The sequence below is a fragment of the Balaenoptera borealis genome, assembly GCF_965194805.1.
Source record: "Balaenoptera borealis genome assembly, chromosome: 6".
NCBI lineage: Eukaryota > Metazoa > Chordata > Mammalia > Artiodactyla > Balaenopteridae > Balaenoptera > Balaenoptera borealis.
This window is the reverse complement of record NC_138863.1, coordinates 103,717,593-103,741,971: the sequence shown is the minus strand read 5'-3', so window position 1 is coordinate 103,741,971 and position 24,379 is coordinate 103,717,593.

The window sequence follows — 24,379 nt, the reverse complement described above, 5'->3', positions numbered from 1 at the left end:
GTATGGCATTATCTAATAACTGACACAGATGAACATATTTCCAAAGAGAAAGACACTCACAGGCGTAGAAAACAAACTATGCTCATCAAAAAGGAAAGGAGGGGGGAAATTGAGAAATGAAGATTAGTGTTACTATACATATTCAAATACATATTATATACATGTATCAAAAAGATCGAACATATAGCAAGGGAGGTCGATGGAACACTGTAATATTTTATATGGGAAGAGGATCTGTACATTAATAGACATACATAATGTCCAAATGAACTAGATTGTGTACACCTAGGACAAACAATATTCTAAACTTTACCCAGATTTAAAAAATTTTAAAAACCAAGAAGAAGTAATGAGACATAAACTTATGGGGATTTCTCCAGGCAAATTCCATTCTAATTTACAACCTGGACAATGACTTCCAGAAAGGCTCTGCTGCCCTAGAACCCAGATTGGGGAATGGAGAAATGCTACCTCCTTGTGGACGTTTCCCACAACAGCAGCTTTGAACTCACTGCAAAACGTCACTAAATTTTCACCAACTTGCAGTTCTGTAAATTGCGCCTGGCCTCCAGAAAATTTCTGGGGTCAAAAATCGACCAAAAAATTCAGAAGAGGGCAACCTTCGAAGAAGACAATTTCAAGAGCTATATTGTACTCACGGTTTTTTCTTTTAAGAGAAAAGAAAAAGGCATAGGAATATGATGAATTTTAAAAATTTTCATGACATGCATACCCATATTACAAAACCCTATCAGCTCACAGCAGTCAGAATGGCCATTAGGAAAAATGCTGCAAAAAGTAAACGGTGAAGGGAGTGTGGAGAAATGCGTACCCTCGGTTGTAAGGAGGGGCATGTAAAGAGCCACTAATGAAAACACAATGTAGGTGCTTTGAAAAGGGAAACAATGAACTACCAGTCCATCAATCACAACCACTGCTTGGCCTATCACCTGAGAAAATGAGAATCAAAAAGTCACAGGCTGGGAAACCTGTATGCCAGCAATATTTACCATAGGCAGCGCTTGGAAGAAATGAAAATGTCCATCAACCGAGGAATGCACCAAGAAGAAGTGGTCCACGTACACAATGGAATATTACTCTAATAATAAATATAAATTAAATTTAAAAACAAACAAAAGCAAGGAGACATCAACATTTGTGGGTTTATCCGGGCACATTGCACTCTAATTTATAACCGAAAAACAACACTGGCCGGTAGGTCTGTTTCCCTAGTACCAGCAAGGGGAACGTAGAAAGGCTGTCGCTCTCTGGCCGTTACCTGCAAAAGCAGGTTTAAAGCCTGAGCTAATGGTCACTTCATATGAACAAGTACTGCAGGGCTGTAAATGAAACCTGCCCTCAAAATGTCTTGAGGGAGATAATGGCCAAAATATTTCAAATGGTGACACATACTTTAAGAAAACACTTTGAAGAAATAAGCTCTCATCACAGCTGGAAAAATAAAAAGGACATGTCTTACAGCTCAATTTCAACGCATTATGAGACACATGCAAATTCAACCACAAAGAGGTATCAGCTCACACCACTCAGAATAACCATCAGCAAAAACTACAAAGAATAAATGCTGAAGGTGCTGGGAAGAAATGCATACCCTCCACTTTAAGTGGGACGTAACCTGGAAAGAGCCACTAAAGAGAACAGAATAGAGGTGCCTTTAAAAGGTAAACATTGAGCTACCATATGATCCAGCAGACCTATTCCTGGACCTATAACCTAAGAAGACAGAACTGGAAGGACACAGGTACGCAAATCTGCATTGCATAGTATAACAATCGCCAAGATATGGAAGTAACCAAAAAGTCCAACGACAGATGGGTGGACAATGAAGAACTGCTACATGTACAGATGGAATATGAGCTAGTGAAAAAATGAAACAATGCCATTTGCAGCACCATAGATGAGTCTAGAAGTAATCACGCAACTTGGTGTAAGTGAGAAAGCGAAAGACACATATCCTATCATATCACATATAGGTGTTACCTAAAAAATGATACAAACAAAGGTATTTCCACAGAGAAACACTATCATAGATTCATTAAAAAAACTTATGGTTCACCAAATGGAAAGGTGTGAGGATTGAATACATTACCATATTGAGGTTAACAGAGAGATACAAACACATGTGAAATATATAATCACCAAAGACCTACGCAATACCAAGAGAAGACTACTCAACATTGTGTCGTAACCTACATGGGAAAAGGATCCGAAGAAAAATAGATATATGTATATGTGTGAAAGAACCACATCTTGCACACCTAGAACAAACAAAACATTGTAATCAAGTTTGCTGTGATAAAAAATAAAAATTAAGTTCAAAATACCAACAAGAAGTAATGAGACATAAACTTAAAGGGATTTTTCCTCACACATTCCATTCTAATTTACAACCTGGAACACCACTTCCAGTAAGGCTCTGTTGCTCTAGTAACCAGATTTGGTAAAGGAGAAATGCTGCCGCCTTGTGGCCGATTCCCGCAACAGCAGCTTTTAACCCACAGCTAATGGTCACTTACCATTCACAAGGACTCAGGGCTGTAAAGGACACCTGCCCTCAAAATTGTGCTGAGGTAGGGAATGGATAAAAAAAATTCAAAACAGGCAAAATGTTCACGAAGCTAGTATGAAGAGGTAAGTTGTACTCACTCTCTTTTTAAAGAAAGGAAAATGGATAAAAGCTCAACCTCAGGAAGTATTAGACTCATGCAATCTAATCTACAAAAAGTTTTCAACTCACACCCGTCGACTGACCATTGGCAAAAAGTCTACAAACAATCAACGCTGAAGAGGTTTTAGAGAACTGTGTACCCTCTAGCTGCTGGTGAGATGTAAAAGGGTTAAACGCTAATAATGAGAACAGAAAGGAGCTGCATTGAAAAGGAAAAATTGAGGTACCATTCAATCCAGCAGGCGCACCAATGGGCCTCTCACCTGAGAAGACCAGAATGAAGAAGACCCGGGCTGCAAAAGCTGCACTGCAGCCTTATTCACAATAGACAAGACAGTGAAGCAACCAACATGTCCATCAACAGATGAAAGGAAAAAGAAGAAGCGGCCCATGTACACAATGAATACTAGCCATGGAAAACAATGAAACACTGCTCTTTGAGACACCATAGATGATCTTGGAGATAATCACAGAACATGAGGTAAGTCGGAAAGCAAAAGTCCTATATCCTATGATATCACTTATACGCGTTCTCTAATAACTGACACAAATGAACATATTTCCACTGAGAAAGTCAATCACAGACTTATTAAAAAAAACTATGCTTATCTACAAGGAAAGGTGGGGGGAATGGATACATGAAGATTAGCGTTACCATATGTATACAAATACATATTATATACACATATCAAAAAGACCGACCATATAGCAAGGAAGGTTTACGGAACACTGTGTAACAATTTACACGGGAAGAGGATCTCTACATAAATAGGTATATAGAATATGTAGATGAACCAGAGTATGTACACCTTGGACAAGCAACATTCTAACCATTACCCCAATTGAAAAAATTAAAACAACCAACTAGGAGTAATGAGACATAAACTTATGGGGGGTTCTCCTGGCACATTCCATTCAAATTTACAACCTAGGCAAACGACTTCCAGAACGGCTCTGCTGCCCTAGTACCCAGATTTGGGAATGGAGAAATGCTGCATCCTTGTGGCCATTTCCCACAACAGCAGCTTTAAACCCACTGCAAAAGGTCGCTAAATATTCACCAATTGCAGGTCTGTAAATGACACCTGCACCCAAAAAATACTGAGGTCGAAAATCGACCAAAATATTCTAGAGTGCAACCTTCCAAAAAGAAAATTTGAAGAGGTATATTATACTCACACTTTTTTTTCTTTTTTCTTTTAACAGAAAAGAAAAAGGCGTGGAAAAATGATGAATTGTAGGAATTTTTACAGACATGTAAACCCAAATTACAAAAACCTATCAGCTCACACCAGTCAGAATGGCCATCAACAAAAATGCTGCAAACAAGAAATGCTGACGTGATTGTGGAGAAATGCGTACCCTCGATTCTAAGGGGGACGTGGTAAGAGCCACTAATGAAAGCACAATTGAGGTGCCTTGGAAAGGTAAACGTTGAGCTACCATACCAGTCAATCAATCATACCCACTGCTGGGTCTATCACCTGAGAAAATGAAAATCAAAAATCGCAGGCTGGCAATCCTGCACTCCAGCAATATTTACCATAGGCAACACTTGGAAGCAACGAAAATGTCCATCAACAGAGGAATGCACCAAGAAGAAGTGGTCCATGTACACAATGGAATATTAGCCATGGAAAACATTGAAGCACTGCTCTTTGAGGCACCATAGATGAGCCTGGAGATAATCACAAAACATGAAGTAGGTCGGAAAGCAAAAGACCTATATCTTATATTATCACTTATGGCATTATCTAATAACTGACACAGATGAACATATTTCCAAAGAGAAAGACACTCACAGGCGTAGAAAACAAACTATGCTCATCAAAAAGGAAAGGAGGGGGGAAATTGAGAAATGAAGATTAGTGTTACTATACATATTCAAATACATATTATATACATGTATCAAAAAGATCGAACATATAGCAAGGGAGGTCGATGGAACACTGTAATATTTTATATGGGAAGAGGATCTGTACATTAATAGACATACATAATGTCCAAATGAACTAGATTGTGTACACCTAGGACAAACAATATTCTAAACTTTACCCAGATTTAAAAAATTTTAAAAACCAAGAAGAAGTAATGAGACATAAACTTATGGGGATTTCTCCAGGCAAATTCCATTCTAATTTACAACCTGGACAATGACTTCCAGAAAGGCTCTGCTGCCCTAGAACCCAGATTGGGGAATGGAGAAATGCTACCTCCTTGTGGACGTTTCCCACAACAGCAGCTTTGAACTCACTGCAAAACGTCACTAAATTTTCACCAACTTGCAGTTCTGTAAATTGCGCCTGGCCTCCAGAAAATTTCTGGGGTCAAAAATCGACCAAAAAATTCAGAAGAGGGCAACCTTCGAAGAAGACAATTTCAAGAGCTATATTGTACTCACGGTTTTTTCTTTTAAGAGAAAAGAAAAAGGCATAGGAATATGATGAATTTTAAAAATTTTCATGACATGCATACCCATATTACAAAACCCTATCAGCTCACAGCAGTCAGAATGGCCATTAGGAAAAATGCTGCAAAAAGTAAACGGTGAAGGGAGTGTGGAGAAATGCGTACCCTCGGTTGTAAGGGGGGGCATGTAAAGAGCCACTAATGAAAACACAATGTAGGTGCTTTGAAAAGGGAAACAATGAACTACCAGTCCATCAATCACAACCACTGCTTGGCCTATCACCTGAGAAAATGAGAATCAAAAAGTCACAGGCTGGGAAACCTGTATGCCAGCAATATTTACCATAGGCAGCGCTTGGAAGAAATGAAAATGTCCATCAACCGAGGAATGCACCAAGAAGAAGTGGTCCACGTACACAATGGAATATTACTCTAATAATAAATATAAATTAAATTTAAAAACAAACAAAAGCAAGGAGACATCAACATTTGTGGGTTTATCCGGGCACATTGCACTCTAATTTATAACCGAAAAACAACACTGGCCGGTAGGTCTGTTTCCCTAGTACCAGCAAGGGGAACGTAGAAAGGCTGTCGCTCTCTGGCCGTTACCTGCAAAAGCAGGTTTAAAGCCTGAGCTAATATTCACTTCATATGAACAAGTACTGCAGGGCTGTAAATGAAACCTGCCCTCAAAATGTCTTGAGGGAGATAATGGCCAAAATATTTCAAATGGTGACACATACTTTAAGAAAACACTTTGAAGAAATAAGCTCTCATCACAGCTGGAAAAATAAAAAGGACATGTCTTACAGCTCAATTTCAACGCATTATGAGACACATGCAAATTCAACCACAAAGAGGTATCAGCTCACACCACTCAGAATAACCATCAGCAAAAACTACAAAGAATAAATGCTGAAGGTGCTGGGAAGAAATGCATACCCTCCACTTTAAGTGGGACGTAACCTGGAAAGAGCCACTAAAGAGAACAGAATAGAGGTGCCTTTAAAAGGTAAACATTGAGCTACCATATGATCCAGCAGACCTATTCCTGGACCTATAACCTAAGAAGACAGAACTGGAAGGACACAGGTACGCAAATCTGCATTGCATAGTATAACAATCGCCAAGATATGGAAGTAACCAAAAAGTCCAACGACAGATGGGTGGACAATGAAGAACTGCTACATGTACAGATGGAATATGAGCTAGTGAAAAAATGAAACAATGCCATTTGCAGCACCATAGATGAGTCTAGAAGTAATCACGCAACTTGGTGTAAGTGAGAAAGCGAAAGACACATATCCTATCATATCACATATAGGTGTTACCTAAAAAATGATACAAACAAAGGTATTTCCACAGAGAAACACTATCATAGATTCATTAAAAAAACTTATGGTTCACCAAATGGAAAGGTGTGAGGATTGAATACATTACCATATTGAGGTTAACAGAGAGATACAAACACATGTGAAATATATAATCACCAAAGACCTACGCAATACCAAGAGAAGACTACTCAACATTGTGTCGTAACCTACATGGGAAAAGGATCCGAAGAAAAATAGATATATGTATATGTGTGAAAGAACCACATCTTGCACACCTAGAACAAACAAAACATTGTAATCAAGTTTGCTGTGATAAAAAATAAAAATTAAGTTAAAGATACCAACAAGAAGTAATGAGACATAAACTTAAAAGGCTTTTTCCTCGCACATTCCATTCTAATTTACAACCTAGAACACCACTTCCAGTAAGGCTCTGTTGCCCTAGTAACCAGATTTGGTAAAGGAGAAATGCTGCCGCCTTGTGGCCGATTCCCGCAACAGCAGCTTTTAACCCACAGCTAATGGTCACTTACCATTCACAAGGACTCAGGGCTGTAAAGGACACCTGCCCTCAAAATTGTGCTGAGGTAGGGAATGGATAAAAAAAATTCAAAACAGGCAAAATGTTCACGAAGCTAGTATGAAGAGGTAAGTTGTACTCACTCTCTTTTTAAAGAAAGGAAAATGGATAAAAGCTCAACCTCAGGAAGTATTAGACTCATGCAATCTAATCTACAAAAAGTTTTCAACTCACACCCGTCGACTGACCATTGGCAAAAAGTCTACAAACAATCAACGCTGAAGAGGTTTTAGAGAACTGTGTACCCTCTAGCTGCTGGTGAGATGTAAAAGGGTTAAACGCTAATAATGAGAACAGAAAGGAGCTGCATTGAAAAGGAAAAATTGAGGTACCATTCAATCCAGCAGGCGCACCAATGGGCCTCTCACCTGAGAAGACCAGAATGAAGAAGACCCGGGCTGCAAAAGCTGCACTGCAGCCTTATTCACAATAGACAAGACAGTGAAGCAACCAACATGTCCATCAACAGATGAAAGGAAAAAGAAGAAGCGGCCCATGTACACAATGAATACTAGCCATGGAAAACAATGAAACACTGCTCTTTGAGACACCATAGATGATCTTGGAGATAATCACAGAACATGAGGTAAGTCGGAAAGCAAAAGTCCTATATCCTATGATATCACTTATACGCGTTCTCTAATAACTGACACAAATGAACATATTTCCACTGAGAAAGTCAATCACAGACTTATTAAAAAAAACTATGCTTATCTACAAGGAAAGGTGGGGGGAATGGATACATGAAGATTAGCGTTACCATATGTATACAAATACATATTATATACACATATCAAAAAGACCGACCATATAGCAAGGAAGGTTTACGGAACACTGTGTAATAATTTACACGGGAAGAGGATCTCTACATAAATAGGTATATAGAATATGTAGATGAACCAGAGTATGTACACCTTGGACAAGCAACATTCTAACCATTACCCCAATTGAAAAAATTAAAACAACCAACTAGGAGTAATGAGACATAAACTTATGGGGGGTTCTCCTGGCACATTCCATTCAAATTTACAACCTAGGCAAACGACTTCCAGAACGGCTCTGCTGCCCTAGTACCCAGATTTGGGAATGGAGAAATGCTGCATCCTTGTGGCCATTTCCCACAACAGCAGCTTTAAACCCACTGCAAAAGGTCGCTAAATATTCACCAATTGCAGGTCTGTAAATGACACCTGCACCCAAAAAATACTGAGGTCGAAAATCGACCAAAATATTCTAGAGTGCAACCTTCCAAAAAGAAAATTTGAAGAGGTATATTATACTCACACTTTTTTTTCTTTTTTCTTTTAACAGAAAAGAAAAAGGCGTGGAAAAATGATGAATTGTAGGAATTTTTACAGACATGTAAACCCAAATTACAAAAACCTATCAGCTCACACCAGTCAGAATGGCCATCAACAAAAATGCTGCAAACAAGAAATGCTGACGTGATTGTGGAGAAATGCGTACCCTCGATTCTAAGGGGGACGTGGTAAGAGCCACTAATGAAAGCACAATTGAGGTGCCTTGAAAAGGTAAACGTTGAGCTACCATACCAGTCAATCAATCATACCCACTGCTGGGTCTATCACCTGAGAAAATGAAAATCAAAAATCGCAGGCTGGCAATCCTGCACTCCAGCAATATTTACCATAGGCAACACTTGGAAGCAACGAAAATGTCCATCAACAGAGGAATGCACCAAGAAGAAGTGGTCCATGTACACAATGGAATATTAGCCATGGAAAACATTGAAGCACTGCTCTTTGAGGCACCATAGATGAGCCTGGAGATAATCACAAAACATGAAGGAGGTCGGAAAGCAAAAGACCTATATCTTATATTATCACTTATGGCATTATCTAATAACTGACACAGATGAACATATTTCCAAAGAGAAAGACACTCACAGGCGTAGAAAACAAACTATGCTCATCTAAAAGGAAAGGAGGGGGGAAATTGAGAAATGAAGATTAGTGTTACTATACATATTCAAATACATATTATATACATGTATCAAAAAGATCGAACATATAGCAAGGGAGGTCGACGGAACACTGTAATATTTTATATGGGAAGAGGATCTGTACATTAATAGACATACATAATGTCCAAATGAACTAGATTGTGTACACCTAGGACAAACAATATTCTAAACTTTACCCAGATTTAAAAAATTTTAAAAACCAAGAAGAAGTAATGAGACATAAACTTATGGGGATTTCTCCAGGCAAATTCCATTCTAATTTACAACCTGGACAATGACTTCCAGAAAGGCTCTGCTGCCCTAGAACCCAGATTGGGGAATGGAGAAATGCTACCTCCTTGTGGACGTTTCCCACAACAGCAGCTTTGAACTCACTGCAAAACGTCACTAAATTTTCACCAACTTGCAGTTCTGTAAATTGCGCCTGGCCTCCAGAAAATTTCTGGGGTCAAAAATCGACCAAAAAATTCAGAAGAGGGCAACCTTCGAAGAAGACAATTTCAAGAGCTGTATTGTACTCACGGTTTTTTCTTTTAAGAGAAAAGAAAAAGGCATAGGAATATGATGAATTTTAAAAATTTTCATGACATGCATACCCATATTACAAAACCCTATCAGCTCACAGCAGTCAGAATGGCCATTAGGAAAAATGCTGCAAAAAATAAACGGTGAAGGGAGTGTGGAGAAATGCGTACCCTCGGTTGTAAGGGGGGGGCATGTAAAGAGCCACTAATGAAAACACAATGTAGGTGCTTTGAAAAGGGAAACATTGAACTACCAGTCCATCAATCACAACCACTGCTTGGCCTATCACCTGAGAAAATGAGAATCAAAAAGTCACAGGCTGGGAAACCTGTATGCCAGCAATATTTACCATAGCCAGCGCTTGGAAGAAATGAAAATGTCCATCAACCGAGGAATGCACCAAGAAGAAGTGGTCCACGTACACAATGGAATATTACTCTAATAATAAATATAAATTAAATTTAAAAACAAACAAAAGCAAGGAGACATCAACATTTGTGGGTTTATCCGGGCACATTGCACTCTAATTTATAACCGAAAAACACCACTGGCCGGTAGGTCTGTTTCCCTAGTACCAGCAAGGGGAACGTAGAAAGGCTGTCGCTCTCTGGCCGTTACCTGCAAAAGCAGGTTTAAAGCCTGAGCTAATGGTCACTTCATATGAACAAGTACTGCAGGGCTGTAAATGAAACCTGCCCTCAAAATGTCTTGAGGGAGATAATGGCCAAAATATTTCAAATGGTGACACATACTTTAAGAAAACACTTTGAAGAAATAGGCTCTCATCACAGCTGGAAAAATAAAAAGGACATGTCTTACAGCTCAATTTCAACGCATTATGAGACACATGCAAATTCAACCACAAAGAGGTATCAGCTCACACCACTCAGAATAACCATCAGCAAAAACTACAAAGAATAAATGCTGAAGGTGCTGGGAAGAAATGCATACCCTCCACTTTAAGTGGGACGTAACCTGGAAAGAGCCACTAAAGAGAACAGAATAGAGGTGCCTTTAAAAGGTAAACATTGAGCTACCATATGATCCAGCAGACCTATTCCTGGACCTATAACCTAAGAAGACAGAACTGGAAGGACACAGGTACGCAAATCTGCATTGCATAGTATAACAATCGCCAAGATATGGAAGTAACCAAAAAGTCCAACGACAGATGGGTGGACAATGAAGAACTGCTACATGTACAGATGGAATATGAGCTAGTGAAAAAATGAAACAATGCCATTTGCAGCACCATAGATGAGTCTAGAAGTAATCACGCAACTTGGTGTAAGTGAGAAAGCGAAAGACACATATCCTATCATATCACATATAGGTGTTACCTAAAAAATGATACAAACAAAGGTATTTCCACAGAGAAACACTATCATAGATTCATTAAAAAAACTTATGGTTCACCAAATGGAAAGGTGTGAGGATTGAATACATTACCATATTGAGGTTAACAGAGAGATACAAACACATGTGAAATATATAATCACCAAAGACCTACGCAATACCAAGAGAAGACTACTCAACATTGTGTCGTAACCTACATGGGAAAAGGATCCGAAGAAAAATAGATATATGTATATGTGTGAAAGAACCACATCTTGCACACCTAGAACAAACAAAACATTGTAATCAAGTTTGCTGTGATAAAAAATAAAAATTAAGTTCAAAATACCAACAAGAAGTAATGAGACATAAACTTAAAGGGATTTTTCCTCACACATTCCATTCTAATTTACAACCTGGAACACCACTTCCAGTAAGGCTCTGTTGCTCTAGTAACCAGATTTGGTAAAGGAGAAATGCTGCCGCCTTGTGGCCGATTCCCGCAACAGCAGCTTTTAACCCACAGCTAATGGTCACTTACCATTCACAAGGACTCAGGGCTGTAAAGGACACCTGCCCTCAAAATTGTGCTGAGGTAGGGAATGGATAAAAAAAATTCAAAACAGGCAAAATGTTCACGAAGCTAGTATGAAGAGGTAAGTTGTACTCACTCTCTTTTTAAAGAAAGGAAAATGGATAAAAGCTCAACCTCAGGAAGTATTAGACTCATGCAATCTAATCTACAAAAAGTTTTCAACTCACACCCGTCGACTGACCATTGGCAAAAAGTCTACAAACAATCAACGCTGAAGAGGTTTTAGAGAACTGTGTACCCTCTAGCTGCTGGTGAGATGTAAAAGGGTTAAACGCTAATAATGAGAACAGAAAGGAGCTGCATTGAAAAGGAAAAATTGAGGTACCATTCAATCCAGCAGGCGCACCAATGGGCCTCTCACCTGAGAAGACCAGAATGAAGAAGACCCGGGCTGCAAAAGCTGCACTGCAGCCTTATTCACAATAGACAAGACAGTGAAGCAACCAACATGTCCATCAACAGATGAAAGGAAAAAGAAGAAGCGGCCCATGTACACAATGAATACTAGCCATGGAAAACAATGAAACACTGCTCTTTGAGACACCATAGATGATCTTGGAGATAATCACAGAACATGAGGTAAGTCGGAAAGCAAAAGTCCTATATCCTATGATATCACTTATACGCGTTCTCTAATAACTGACACAAATGAACATATTTCCACTGAGAAAGTCAATCACAGACTTATTAAAAAAAACTATGCTTATCTACAAGGAAAGGTGGGGGGAATGGATACATGAAGATTAGCGTTACCATATGTATACAAATACATATTATATACACATATCAAAAAGACCGACCATATAGCAAGGAAGGTTTACGGAACACTGTGTAATAATTTACACGGGAAGAGGATCTCTACATAAATAGGTATATAGAATATGTAGATGAACCAGAGTATGTACACCTTGGACAAGCAACATTCTAACCATTACCCCAATTGAAAAAATTAAAACAACCAACTAGGAGTAATGAGACATAAACTTATGGGGGGTTCTCCTGGCACATTCCATTCAAATTTACAACCTAGGCAAACGACTTCCAGAACGGCTCTGCTGCCCTAGTACCCAGATTTGGGAATGGAGAAATGCTGCATCCTTGTGGCCATTTCCCACAACAGCAGCTTTAAACCCACTGCAAAAGGTCGCTAAATATTCACCAATTGCAGGTCTGTAAATGACACCTGCACCCAAAAAATACTGAGGTCGAAAATCGACCAAAATATTCTAGAGTGCAACCTTCCAAAAAGAAAATTTGAAGAGGTATAGTATACTCACACTTTTTTTTCTTTTTTCTTTTAACAGAAAAGAAAAAGGCGTGGAAAAATGATGAATTGTAGGAATTTTTACAGACATGTAAACCCAAATTACAAAAACCTATCAGCTCACACCAGTCAGAATGGCCATCAACAAAAATGCTGCAAACAAGAAATGCTGCCGTGATTGTGGAGAAATGCGTACCCTCGATTCTAAGGGGGACGTGGTAAGAGCCACTAATGAAAGCACAATTGAGGTGCCTTGAAAAGGTAAACGTTGAGCTACCATACCAGTCAATCAATCATACCCACTGCTGGGTCTATCACCTGAGAAAATGAAAATCAAAAATCGCAGGCTGGCAATCCTGCACTCCAGCAATATTTACCATAGGCAACACTTGGAAGCAACGAAAATGTCCATCAACAGAGGAATGCACCAAGAAGAAGTGGTCCATGTACACAATGGAATATTAGCCATGGAAAACATTGAAGCACTGCTCTTTGAGGCACCATAGATGAGCCTGGAGATAATCACAAAACATGAAGGAGGTCGGAAAGCAAAAGACCTATATCTTATATTATCACGTATGGCATTATCTAATAACTGACACAGATGAACATATTTCCAAAGAGAAAGACACTCACAGGCGTAGAAAACAAACTATGCTCATCTAAAAGGAAAGGAGGGGGGAAATTGAGAAATGAAGATTAGTGTTACTATACATATTCAAATACATATTATATACATGTATCAAAAAGATCGAACATATAGCAAGGGAGGTCGATGGAACACTGTAATATTTTATATGGGAAGAGGATCTGTACATTAATAGACATACATAATGTCCAAATGAACTAGATTGTGTACACCTAGGACAAACAATATTCTAAACTTTACCCAGATTTAAAAAATTTTAAAAACCAAGAAGAAGTAATGAGACATAAACTTATGGGGATTTCTCCAGGCAAATTCCATTCTAATTTACAACCTGGACAATGACTTCCAGAAAGGCTCTGCTGCCCTAGAACCCAGATTGGGGAATGGAGAAATGCTACCTCCTTGTGGACGTTTCCCACAACAGCAGCTTTGAACTCACTGCAAAACGTCACTAAATTTTCACCAACTTGCAGTTCTGTAAATTGCGCCTGGCCTCCAGAAAATTTCTGGGGTCAAAAATCGACCAAAAAATTCAGAAGAGGGCAACCTTCGAAGAAGACAATTTCAAGAGCTGTATTGTACTCACGGTTTTTTCTTTTAAGAGAAAAGAAAAAGGCATAGGAATATGATGAATTTTAAAAATTTTCATGACATGCATACCCATATTACAAAACCCTATCAGCTCACAGCAGTCAGAATGGCCATTAGGAAAAATGCTGCAAAAAATAAACGGTGAAGGGAGTGTGGAGAAATGCGTACCCTCGGTTGTAAGGGGGGGGCATGTAAAGAGCCACTAATGAAAACACAATGTAGGTGCTTTGAAGAGGGAAACATTGAACTACCAGTCCATCAATCACAACCACTGCTTGGCCTATCACCTGAGAAAATGAGAATCAAAAAGTCACAGGCTGGGAAACCTGTATGCCAGCAATATTTACCATAGCCAGCACTTGGAAGAAATGAAAATGTCCATCAACCGAGGAATGCACCAAGAAGAAGTGGTCCACGTACACAATGGAATATTACTCTAATAATAAATATAAATTAAATTTAAAAACAAACAAAAGCAAGGAGACATCAACATTTGTGGGTTTATCCGGGCACATTGCACTCTAATTTATAACCGAAAAACACCACTGGCCGGTAGGTCTGTTTCCCTAGTACCAGCAAGGGGAACGTAGAAAGGCTGTCGCTCTCTGGCCGTTACCTGCAAAAGCAGGTTTAAAGCCTGAGCTAATGGTCACTTCATATGAACAAGTACTGCAGGGCTGTAAATGAAACCTGCCCTCAAAATGTCTTGAGGGAGATAATGGCCAAAATATTTCAAATGGTGACACATACTTTAAGAAAACACTTTGAAGAAATAGGCTCTCATCACAGCTGGAAAAATAAAAAGGACATGTCTTACAGCTCAATTTCAACGCATTATGAGACACATGCAAATTCAACCACAAAGAGGTATCAGCTCACACCACTCAGAATAACCATCAGCAAAAACTACAAAGAATAAATGCTGAAGGTGCTGGGAAGAAATGCATACCCTCCGCTTTAAGTGGGACGTAACCTGGAAAGAGCCACTAAAGAGAACAGAATAGAGGTGCCTTTAAAAGGTAAACATTGAGCTACCATATGATCCAGCAGACCTATTCCTGGACCTATAACCTAAGAAGACAGAATTGGAAGGACACAGGTACGCAAATCTGCATTACATAGTATAACAATCGCCAAGATATGGAAGTAACCAAAAAGTCCAACGACAGATGGGTGGACAATGAAGAACTGCTACATGTACAGATGGAATATGAGCTAGTGAAAAAATGAAACAATGCCATTTGCAGCACCATAGATGAGTCTAGAAGTAATCACGCAACTTGGTGTAAGTGAGAAAGCGAAAGACACATATCCTATCATATCACATATAGGTGTTACCTAAAAAATGATACAAACAAAGGTATTTCCACAGAGAAACACTATCATAGATTCATTAAAAAAACTTATGGTTCACCAAATGGAAAGATGTGAGGATTGGATACATTACCGTATTGAGGTTAACAGAGTGATTCAAACATATGTGAAATATATAATCACCAAAGACCTACGCAATACCAAGAGAAGACTACTCAACATTGTGTCGTAACCTACATGGGAAAAGGATCCGAAGAAAAATAGATATATGTATATGTGTGAAAGAACCACATCTTGCACACCTAGAACAAACAAAACATTGTAATCAAGTTTGCTGTGATAAAAAATAAAAATTAAGTTAAAGATACCAACAAGAAGTAATGAGACATAAACTTAAAGGGCTTTTTCCTCGCACATTCCATTCTAATTTACAACCTAGAACACCACTTCCAGTAAGGCTCTGTTGCCCTAGTAACCAGATTTGGTAAAGGAGAAATGCTGCCGCCTTGTGGCCGATTCCCGCAACAGCAGCTTTTAACCCACAGCTAATGGTCACTTACCATTCACAAGGACTCAGGGCTGTAAAGGACACCTGCCCTCAAAATTGTGCTGAGGTAGGGAATGGATAAAAAAAATTCAAAACAGGCAAAATGTTCACGAAGCTAGTATGAAGAGGTAAGTTGTACTCATTCTCTTTTTAAAGAAAGGAAAATGGATAAAAGCTCAACCTCAGGAAGTATTAGACTCATGCAATCTAATCTACAAAAAGTTTTCAACTCACACCCGTCGACTGACCATTGGCAAAAAGTCTACAAACAATCAACGCTGAAGAGGTTTTAGAGAACTGTGTACCCTCTAGCTGCTGGTGAGATGTAAAAGGGTTAAACGCTAATAATGAGAACAGAAAGGAGCTGCATTGAAAAGGAAAAATTGAGGTACCATTCAATCCAGCAGGCGCACCAATGGGCCTCTCACCTGAGAAGACCAGAATGAAGAAGACCCGGGCTGCAAAAGCTGCACTGCAGCCTTATTCACAATAGACAAGACAGTGAAGCAACCAAAATGTCCATCAACAGATGAAAGGAAAAAGAAGAAGCGGCCCATGTACACAATGAATACTAGCCATGGAAAACAATGAAACACTGCTCTTTGAGACACCATAGATGATCTTGGAGATAATCACAGAACATGAGGTAAGTCGGAAAGCAAAAGTCCTATATCCTATGATATCACTTATACGCGTTCTCTAATAACTGACACAAATGAACATATTTCCACTGAGAAAGTCAATCACAGACTTATTAAAAAAACTATGCTTATCTACAAGGAAAGGTGGGGGGAATGGATACATGAAGATTAGCGTTACCATATGTATACAAATACATATTATATACATATATCAAAAAAGACCGACCATATAGCAAGGAAGGTTTACGGAACACTGTGTAACAATTTACACGGGAAGAGGATCTCTACATAAATAGGTATATAGAATATGTAGATGAACCAGAGTATGTACACCTTGGACAAGCAACATTCTAACCATTACCCCAATTGAAAAAATTAAAACAACCAACTAGGAGTAATGAGACATAAACTTATGGGGGGTTCTCCTGGCACATTCCATTCAAATTTACAACCTAGGCAAACGACTTCCAGAACGGCTCTGCTGCCCTAGTACCCAGATTTGGGAATGGAGAAATGCTGCATCCTTGTGGCCATTTCCCACAACAGCAGCTTTAAACCCACTGCAAAAGGTCGCTAAATATTCACCAATTGCAGGTCTGTAAATGACACCTGCACCCAAAAAACACTGAGGTCGAAAATCGACCAAAATATTCTAGAGTGCAACCTTCCAAAAAGAAAATTTGAAGAGGTATATTATACTCACACTTTTTTTCTTTTTTCTTTTAACAGAAAAGAAAAAGGCGTGGAAAAATGATGAATTGTAGGAATTTTTACAGACATGTAAACCCAAATTACAAAAACCTATCAGCTCACACCAGTCAGAATGGCCATCAACAAAAATGCTGCAAACAAGAAATGCTGCCGTGATTGTGGAGAAATGCGTACCCTCGATTCTAAGGGGGACGTGGTAAGAGCCACTAATGAAAGCACAATTGAGGTGCCTTGAAAAGGTAAACGTTGAGCTACCATACCAGTCAATCAATCATACTCACTGCTGGGTCTATCACCTGAGAAAATGAAAATCAAAAATCGCAGGCTGGCAATCCTGCACTCCAGCAATATTTACCATAGGCAACACTTGGAAGCAACGAAAATGTCCATCAACAGAGGAATGCACCAAGAAGAAGTGGTCCATGTACACAATGGAATATTAGCCATGGAAAACATTGAAGCACTGCTCTTTGAGGCACCATAGATGAGCCTGGAGATAATCACAAAACATGAAGGAGGTCGGAAAGCAAAAGACCTATATCTTATATTATCACGTATGGCATTATCTAATAACTGACACAGATGAACATATTTCCAAAGAGAAAGACACTCACAGGCGTAGAAAACAAACTATGCTCATCTAAAAGGAAAGGAGGGGGGAAATTGAGAAATGAAGATTAGTGTTACTATACATATTCAAATACATATTATATACATGTATCAAAAAGATCGAACATATAGCAAGGGAGGTCGACGGAACACTGTAATATTTTATATGGGAAGAGGATCTGTACATTAATAGACATACATAATGTCCAAATGAACTAGATTGTGTACACCTAGGACAAACAATATTCTAAACTTTACCCAGATTTAAAAAATTTTAAAAACCAAGAAGAAGTAATGAGACATAAACTTATGGGGATTTCTCCAGGCAAATTCCATTCTAATTTACAACCTGGACAATGACTTCCAGAAAGGCTCTGCTGCCCTAGAACCCAGATTGGGGAATGGAGAAATGCTACCTCCTTGTGGACGTTTCCCACAACAGCAGCTTTGAACTCACTGCAAAACGTCACTAAATTTTCACCAACTTGCAGTTCTGTAAATTGCGCCTGGCCTCCAGAAAATTTCTGGGGTCAAAAATCGACCAAAAAATTCAGAAGAGGGCAACCTTCGAAGAAGACAATTTCAAGAGCTGTATTGTACTCACGGTTTTTTCTTTTAAGAGAAAAGAAAAAGGCATAGGAATATGATGAATTTTAAAAATTTTCATGACATGCATACCCATATTACAAAACCCTATCAGCTCACAGCAGTCAGAATGGCCATTAGGAAAAATGCTGCAAAAAGTAAACGGTGAAGGGAGTGTGGAGAAATGCGTACCCTCGGTTGTAAGGGGGGGCATGTAAAGAGCCACTAATGAAAACACAATGTAGGTGCTTTGAAAAGGGAAACAATGAACTACCAGTCCATCAATCACAACCACTGCTTGGCCTATCACCTGAGAAAATGAGAATCAAAAAGTCACAGGCTGGGAAACCTGTATGCCAGCAATATTTACCATAGGCAGCGCTTGGAAGAAATGAAAATGTCCATCAACCGAGGAATGCACCAAGAAGAAGTGGTCCACGTACACAATGGAATATTACTCTAATAATAAATATAAATTAAATTTAAAAACAAACAAAAGCAAGGAGACATCAACATTTGTGGGTTTATCCGGGCACATTGCACTCTAATTTATAACCGAAAAACAACACTGGCCGGTAGGTCTGTTTCCCTAGTACCAGCAAGGGGAACGTAGAAAGGCTGTCGCTCTCTGGCCGTTACCTGCAAAAGCAGGTTTAAAGCCTGAGCTAATGGTCACTTCATATGAACAAGTACTGCAGGGCTGTAAATGAAACCTGCCCTCAAAATGTCTTGAGAGAGATAATGGCCAAAATATTTCAAATGGTGACACATACTTTAAGAAAACACTTTGAAGAAATAAGCTCTCATCACAGCTGGAAAAATAAAAAGGACATGTCTTACAGCTCAATTTCAACGCATTATGAGACACATGCAAATTCAACCACAAAGAGGTATCAGCTCACACCACTCAGAATAACCATCAGCAAAAACTACAAAGAATAAATGCTGAAGGTGCTGGGAAGAAATGCATACCCTCCACTTTAAGTGGGACGTAACCTGGAAAGAGCCACTAAAGAGAACAGAATAGAGGTGCCTTTAAAAGGTAAACATTGAGCTACCATATGATCCAGCAGACCTATTCCTGGACCTATAACCTAAGAAGACAGAACTGGAAGGACACAGGTACGCAAATCTGCATTGCATAGTATAACAATCGCCAAGATATGGAAGTAACCAAAAAGTCCAACGACAGATGGGTGGACAATGAAGAACTGCTACATGTACAGATGGAATATGAGCTAGTGAAAAAATGAAACAATGCCATTTGCAGCACCATAGATGAGTCTAGAAGTAATCACGCAACTTGGTGTAAGTGAGAAAGCGAAAGACACATATCCTATCATATCACATATAGGTGTTACCTAAAAAATGATACAAACAAAGGTATTTCCACAGAGAAACACTATCATAGATTCATTAAAAAAACTTATGGTTCACCAAATGGAAAGGTGTGAGGATTGAATACATTACCATATTGAGGTTAACAGAGAGATACAAACACATGTGAAATATATAATCACCAAAGACCTACGCAATACCAAGAGAAGACTACTCAACATTGTGTCGTAACCTACATGGGAAAAGGATCCGAAGAAAAATAGATATATGTATATGTGTGAAAGAACCACATCTTGCACACCTAGAACAAACAAAACATTGTAATCAAGTTTGCTGTGATAAAAAATAAAAATTAAGTTCAAAATACCAACAAGAAGTAATGAGACATAAACTTAAAGGGATTTTTCCTCACACATTCCATTCTAATTTACAACCTGGAACACCACTTCCAGTAAGGCTCTGTTGCTCTAGTAACCAGATTTGGTAAAGGAGAAATGCTGCCGCCTTGTGGCCGATTCCCGCAACAGCAGCTTTTAACCCACAGCTAATGGTCACTTACCATTCACAAGGACTCAGGGCTGTAAAGGACACCTGCCCTCAAAATTGTGCTGAGGTAGGGAATGGATAAAAAAAATTCAAAACAGGCAAAATGTTCACGAAGCTAGTATGAAGAGGTAAGTTGTACTCACTCTCTTTTTAAAGAAAGGAAAATGGATAAAAGCTCAACCTCAGGAAGTATTAGACTCATGCAATCTAATCTACAAAAAGTTTTCAACTCACACCCGTCGACTGACCATTGGCAAAAAGTCTACAAACAATCAACGCTGAAGAGGTTTTAGAGAACTGTGTACCCTCTAGCTGCTGGTGAGATGTAAAAGGGTTAAACGCTAATAATGAGAACAGAAAGGAGCTGCATTGAAAAGGAAAAATTGAGGTACCATTCAATCCAGCAGGCGCACCAATGGGCCTCTCACCTGAGAAGACCAGAATGAAGAAGACCCGGGCTGCAAAAGCTGCACTGCAGCCTTATTCACAATAGACAAGACAGTGAAGCAACCAACATGTCCATCAACAGATGAAAGGAAAAAGAAGAAGCGGCCCATGTACACAATGAATACTAGCCATGGAAAACAATGAAACACTGCTCTTTGAGACACCATAGATGATCTTGGAGATAATCACAGAACATGAGGTAAGTCGGAAAGCAAAAGTCCTATATCCTATGATATCACTTATACGCGTTCTCTAATAACTGACACAAATGAACATATTTCCACTGAGAAAGTCAATCACAGACTTATTAAAAAAAACTATGCTTATCTACAAGGAAAGGTGGGGGGAATGGATACATGAAGATTAGCGTTACCATATGTATACAAATACATATTATATACACATATCAAAAAGACCGACCATATAGCAAGGAAGGTTTACGGAACACTGTGTAACAATTTACACGGGAAGAGGATCTCTACATAAATAGGTATATAGAATATGTAGATGAACCAGAGTATGTACACCTTGGACAAGCAACATTCTAACCATTACCCCAATTGAAAAAATTAAAACAACCAACTAGGAGTAATGAGACATAAACTTATGGGGGGTTCTCCTGGCACATTCCATTCAAATTTACAACCTAGGCAAACGACTTCCAGAACGGCTCTGCTGCCCTAGTACCCAGATTTGGGAATGGAGAAATGCTGCATCCTTGTGGCCATTTCCCACAACAGCAGCTTTAAACCCACTGCAAAAGGTCGCTAAATATTCACCAATTGCAGGTCTGTAAATGACACCTGCACCCAAAAAATACTGAGGTCGAAAATCGACCAAAATATTCTAGACTGCAACCTTCCAAAAAGAAAATTTGAAGAGGTATATTATACTCACACTTTTTTTTCTTTTTTCTTTTAACAGAAAAGAAAAAGGCGTGGAAAAATGATGAATTGTAGGAATTTTTACAGACATGTAAACCCAAATTACAAAAACCTATCAGCTCACACCAGTCAGAATGGCCATCAACAAAAATGCTGCAAACAAGAAATGCTGACGTGATTGTGGAGAAATGCGTACCCTCGATTCTAAGGGGGACGTGGTAAGAGCCACTAATGAAAGCACAATTGAGGTGCCTTGAAAAGGTAAACGTTGAGCTACCATACCAGTCAATCAATCATACCCACTGCTGGGTCTATCACCTGAGAAAATGAAAATCAAAAATCGCAGGCTGGCAATCCTGCACTCCAGCAATATTTACCATAGGCAACACTTGGAAGCAACGAAAATGTCCATCAACAGAGGAATGCACCAAGAAGAAGTGGTCCATGTACACAATGGAATATTAGCCATGGAAAACATTGAAGCACTGCTCTTTGAGGCACCATAGATGAGCCTGGAGATAATCACAAAACATGAAGGAGGTCGGAAAGCAAAAGACCTATATCTTATATTATCACGTATGGCATTATCTAATAACTGACACAGATGAACATATTTCCAAAGAGAAAGACACTCACAGGCGTAGAAAACAAACTATGCTCATCAAAAAGGAAAGGAGGGGGGAAATTGAGAAATGAAGATTAGTGTTACTATACATATTCAAATACATATTATATACATGTATCAAAAAGATCGAACATATAGCAAGGGAGGTCGACGGAACACTGTAATATTTTATATGGGAAGAGGATCTGTACATTAATAGACATACATAATGTCCAAATGAACTAGATTGTGTACACCTAGGACAAACAATATTCTAAACTTTACCCAGATTTAAAAAATTTTAAAAACCAAGAAGAAGTAATGAGACATAAACTTATGGGGATTTCTCCAGGCAAATTCCATTCTAATTTACAACCTGGACAATGACTTCCAGAAAGGCTCTGCTGCCCTAGAACCCAGATTGGGGAATGGAGAAATGCTACCTCCTTGGGGACGTTTCCCACAACAGCAGCTTTGAACTCACTGCAAAACGTCACTAAATTTTCACCAACTTGCAGTTCTGTAAATTGCGCCTGGCCTCCAGAAAATTTCTGGGGTCAAAAATCGACCAAAAAATTCAGAAGAGGGCAACCTTCGAAGAAGACAATTTCAAGAGCTGTATTGTACTCACGGTTTTTTCTTTTAAGAGAAAAGAAAAAGGCATAGGAATATGATGAATTTTAAAAATTTTCATGACATGCATACCCATATTACAAAACCCTATCAGCTCACAGCAGTCAGAATGGCCATTAGGAAAAATGCTGCAAAAAATAAACGGTGAAGGGAGTGTGGAGAAATGCGTACCCTCGGTTGTAAGGGGGGGGCATGTAAAGAGCCACTAATGAAAACACAATGTAGGTGCTTTGAAGAGGGAAACATTGAACTACCAGTCCATCAATCACAACCACTGCTTGGCCTATCACCTGAGAAAATGAGAATCAAAAAGTCACAGGCTGGGAAACCTGTATGCCAGCAATATTTACCATAGCCAGCACTTGGAAGAAATGAAAATGTCCATCAACCGAGGAATGCACCAAGAAGAAGTGGTCCACGTACACAATGGAATATTACTCTAATAATAAATATAAATTAAATTTAAAAACAAACAAAAGCAAGGAGACATCAACATTTGTGGGTTTATCCGGGCACATTGCACTCTAATTTATAACCGAAAAACACCACTGGCCGGTAGGTCTGTTTCCCTAGTACCAGCAAGGGGAACGTAGAAAGGCTGTCGCTCTCTGGCCGTTACCTGCAAAAGCAGGTTTAAAGCCTGAGCTAATGGTCACTTCATATGAACAAGTACTGCAGGGCTGTAAATGAAACCTGCCCTCAAAATGTCTTGAGGGAGATAATGGCCAAAATATTTCAAATGGTGACACATACTTTAAGAAAACACTTTGAAGAAATAAGCTCTCATCACAGCTGGAAAAATAAAAAGGACATGTCTTACAGCTCAATTTCAACGCATTATGAGACACATGCAAATTCAACCACAAAGAGGTATCAGCTCACACCACTCAGAATAACCATCAGCAAAAACTACAAAGAATAAATGCTGAAGGTGCTGGGAAGAAATGCATACCCTCCACTTTAAGTGGGACGTAACCTGGAAAGAGCCACTAAAGAGAACAGAATAGAGGTGCCTTTAAAAGGTAAACATTGAGCTACCATATGATCCAGCAGACCTATTCCTGGACCTATAACCTAAGAAGACAGAACTGGAAGGACACAGGTACGCAAATCTGCATTGCATAGTATAACAATCGCCAAGATATGGAAGTAACCAAAAAGTCCAACGACAGATGGGTGGACAATGAAGAACTGCTACATGTACAGATGGAATATGAGCTAGTGAAAAAATGAAACAATGCCATTTGCAGCACCATAGATGAGTCTAGAAGTAATCACGCAACTTGGTGTAAGTGAGAAAGCGAAAGACACATATCCTATCATATCACATATAGGTGTTACCTAAAAAATGATACAAACAAAGGTATTTCCACAGAGAAACACTATCATAGATTCATTAAAAAAACTTATGGTTCACCAAATGGAAAGGTGTGAGGATTGAATACATTACCATATTGAGGTTAACAGAGAGATACAAACACATGTGAAATATATAATCACCAAAGACCTACGCAATACCAAGAGAAGACTACTCAACATTGTGTCGTAACCTACATGGGAAA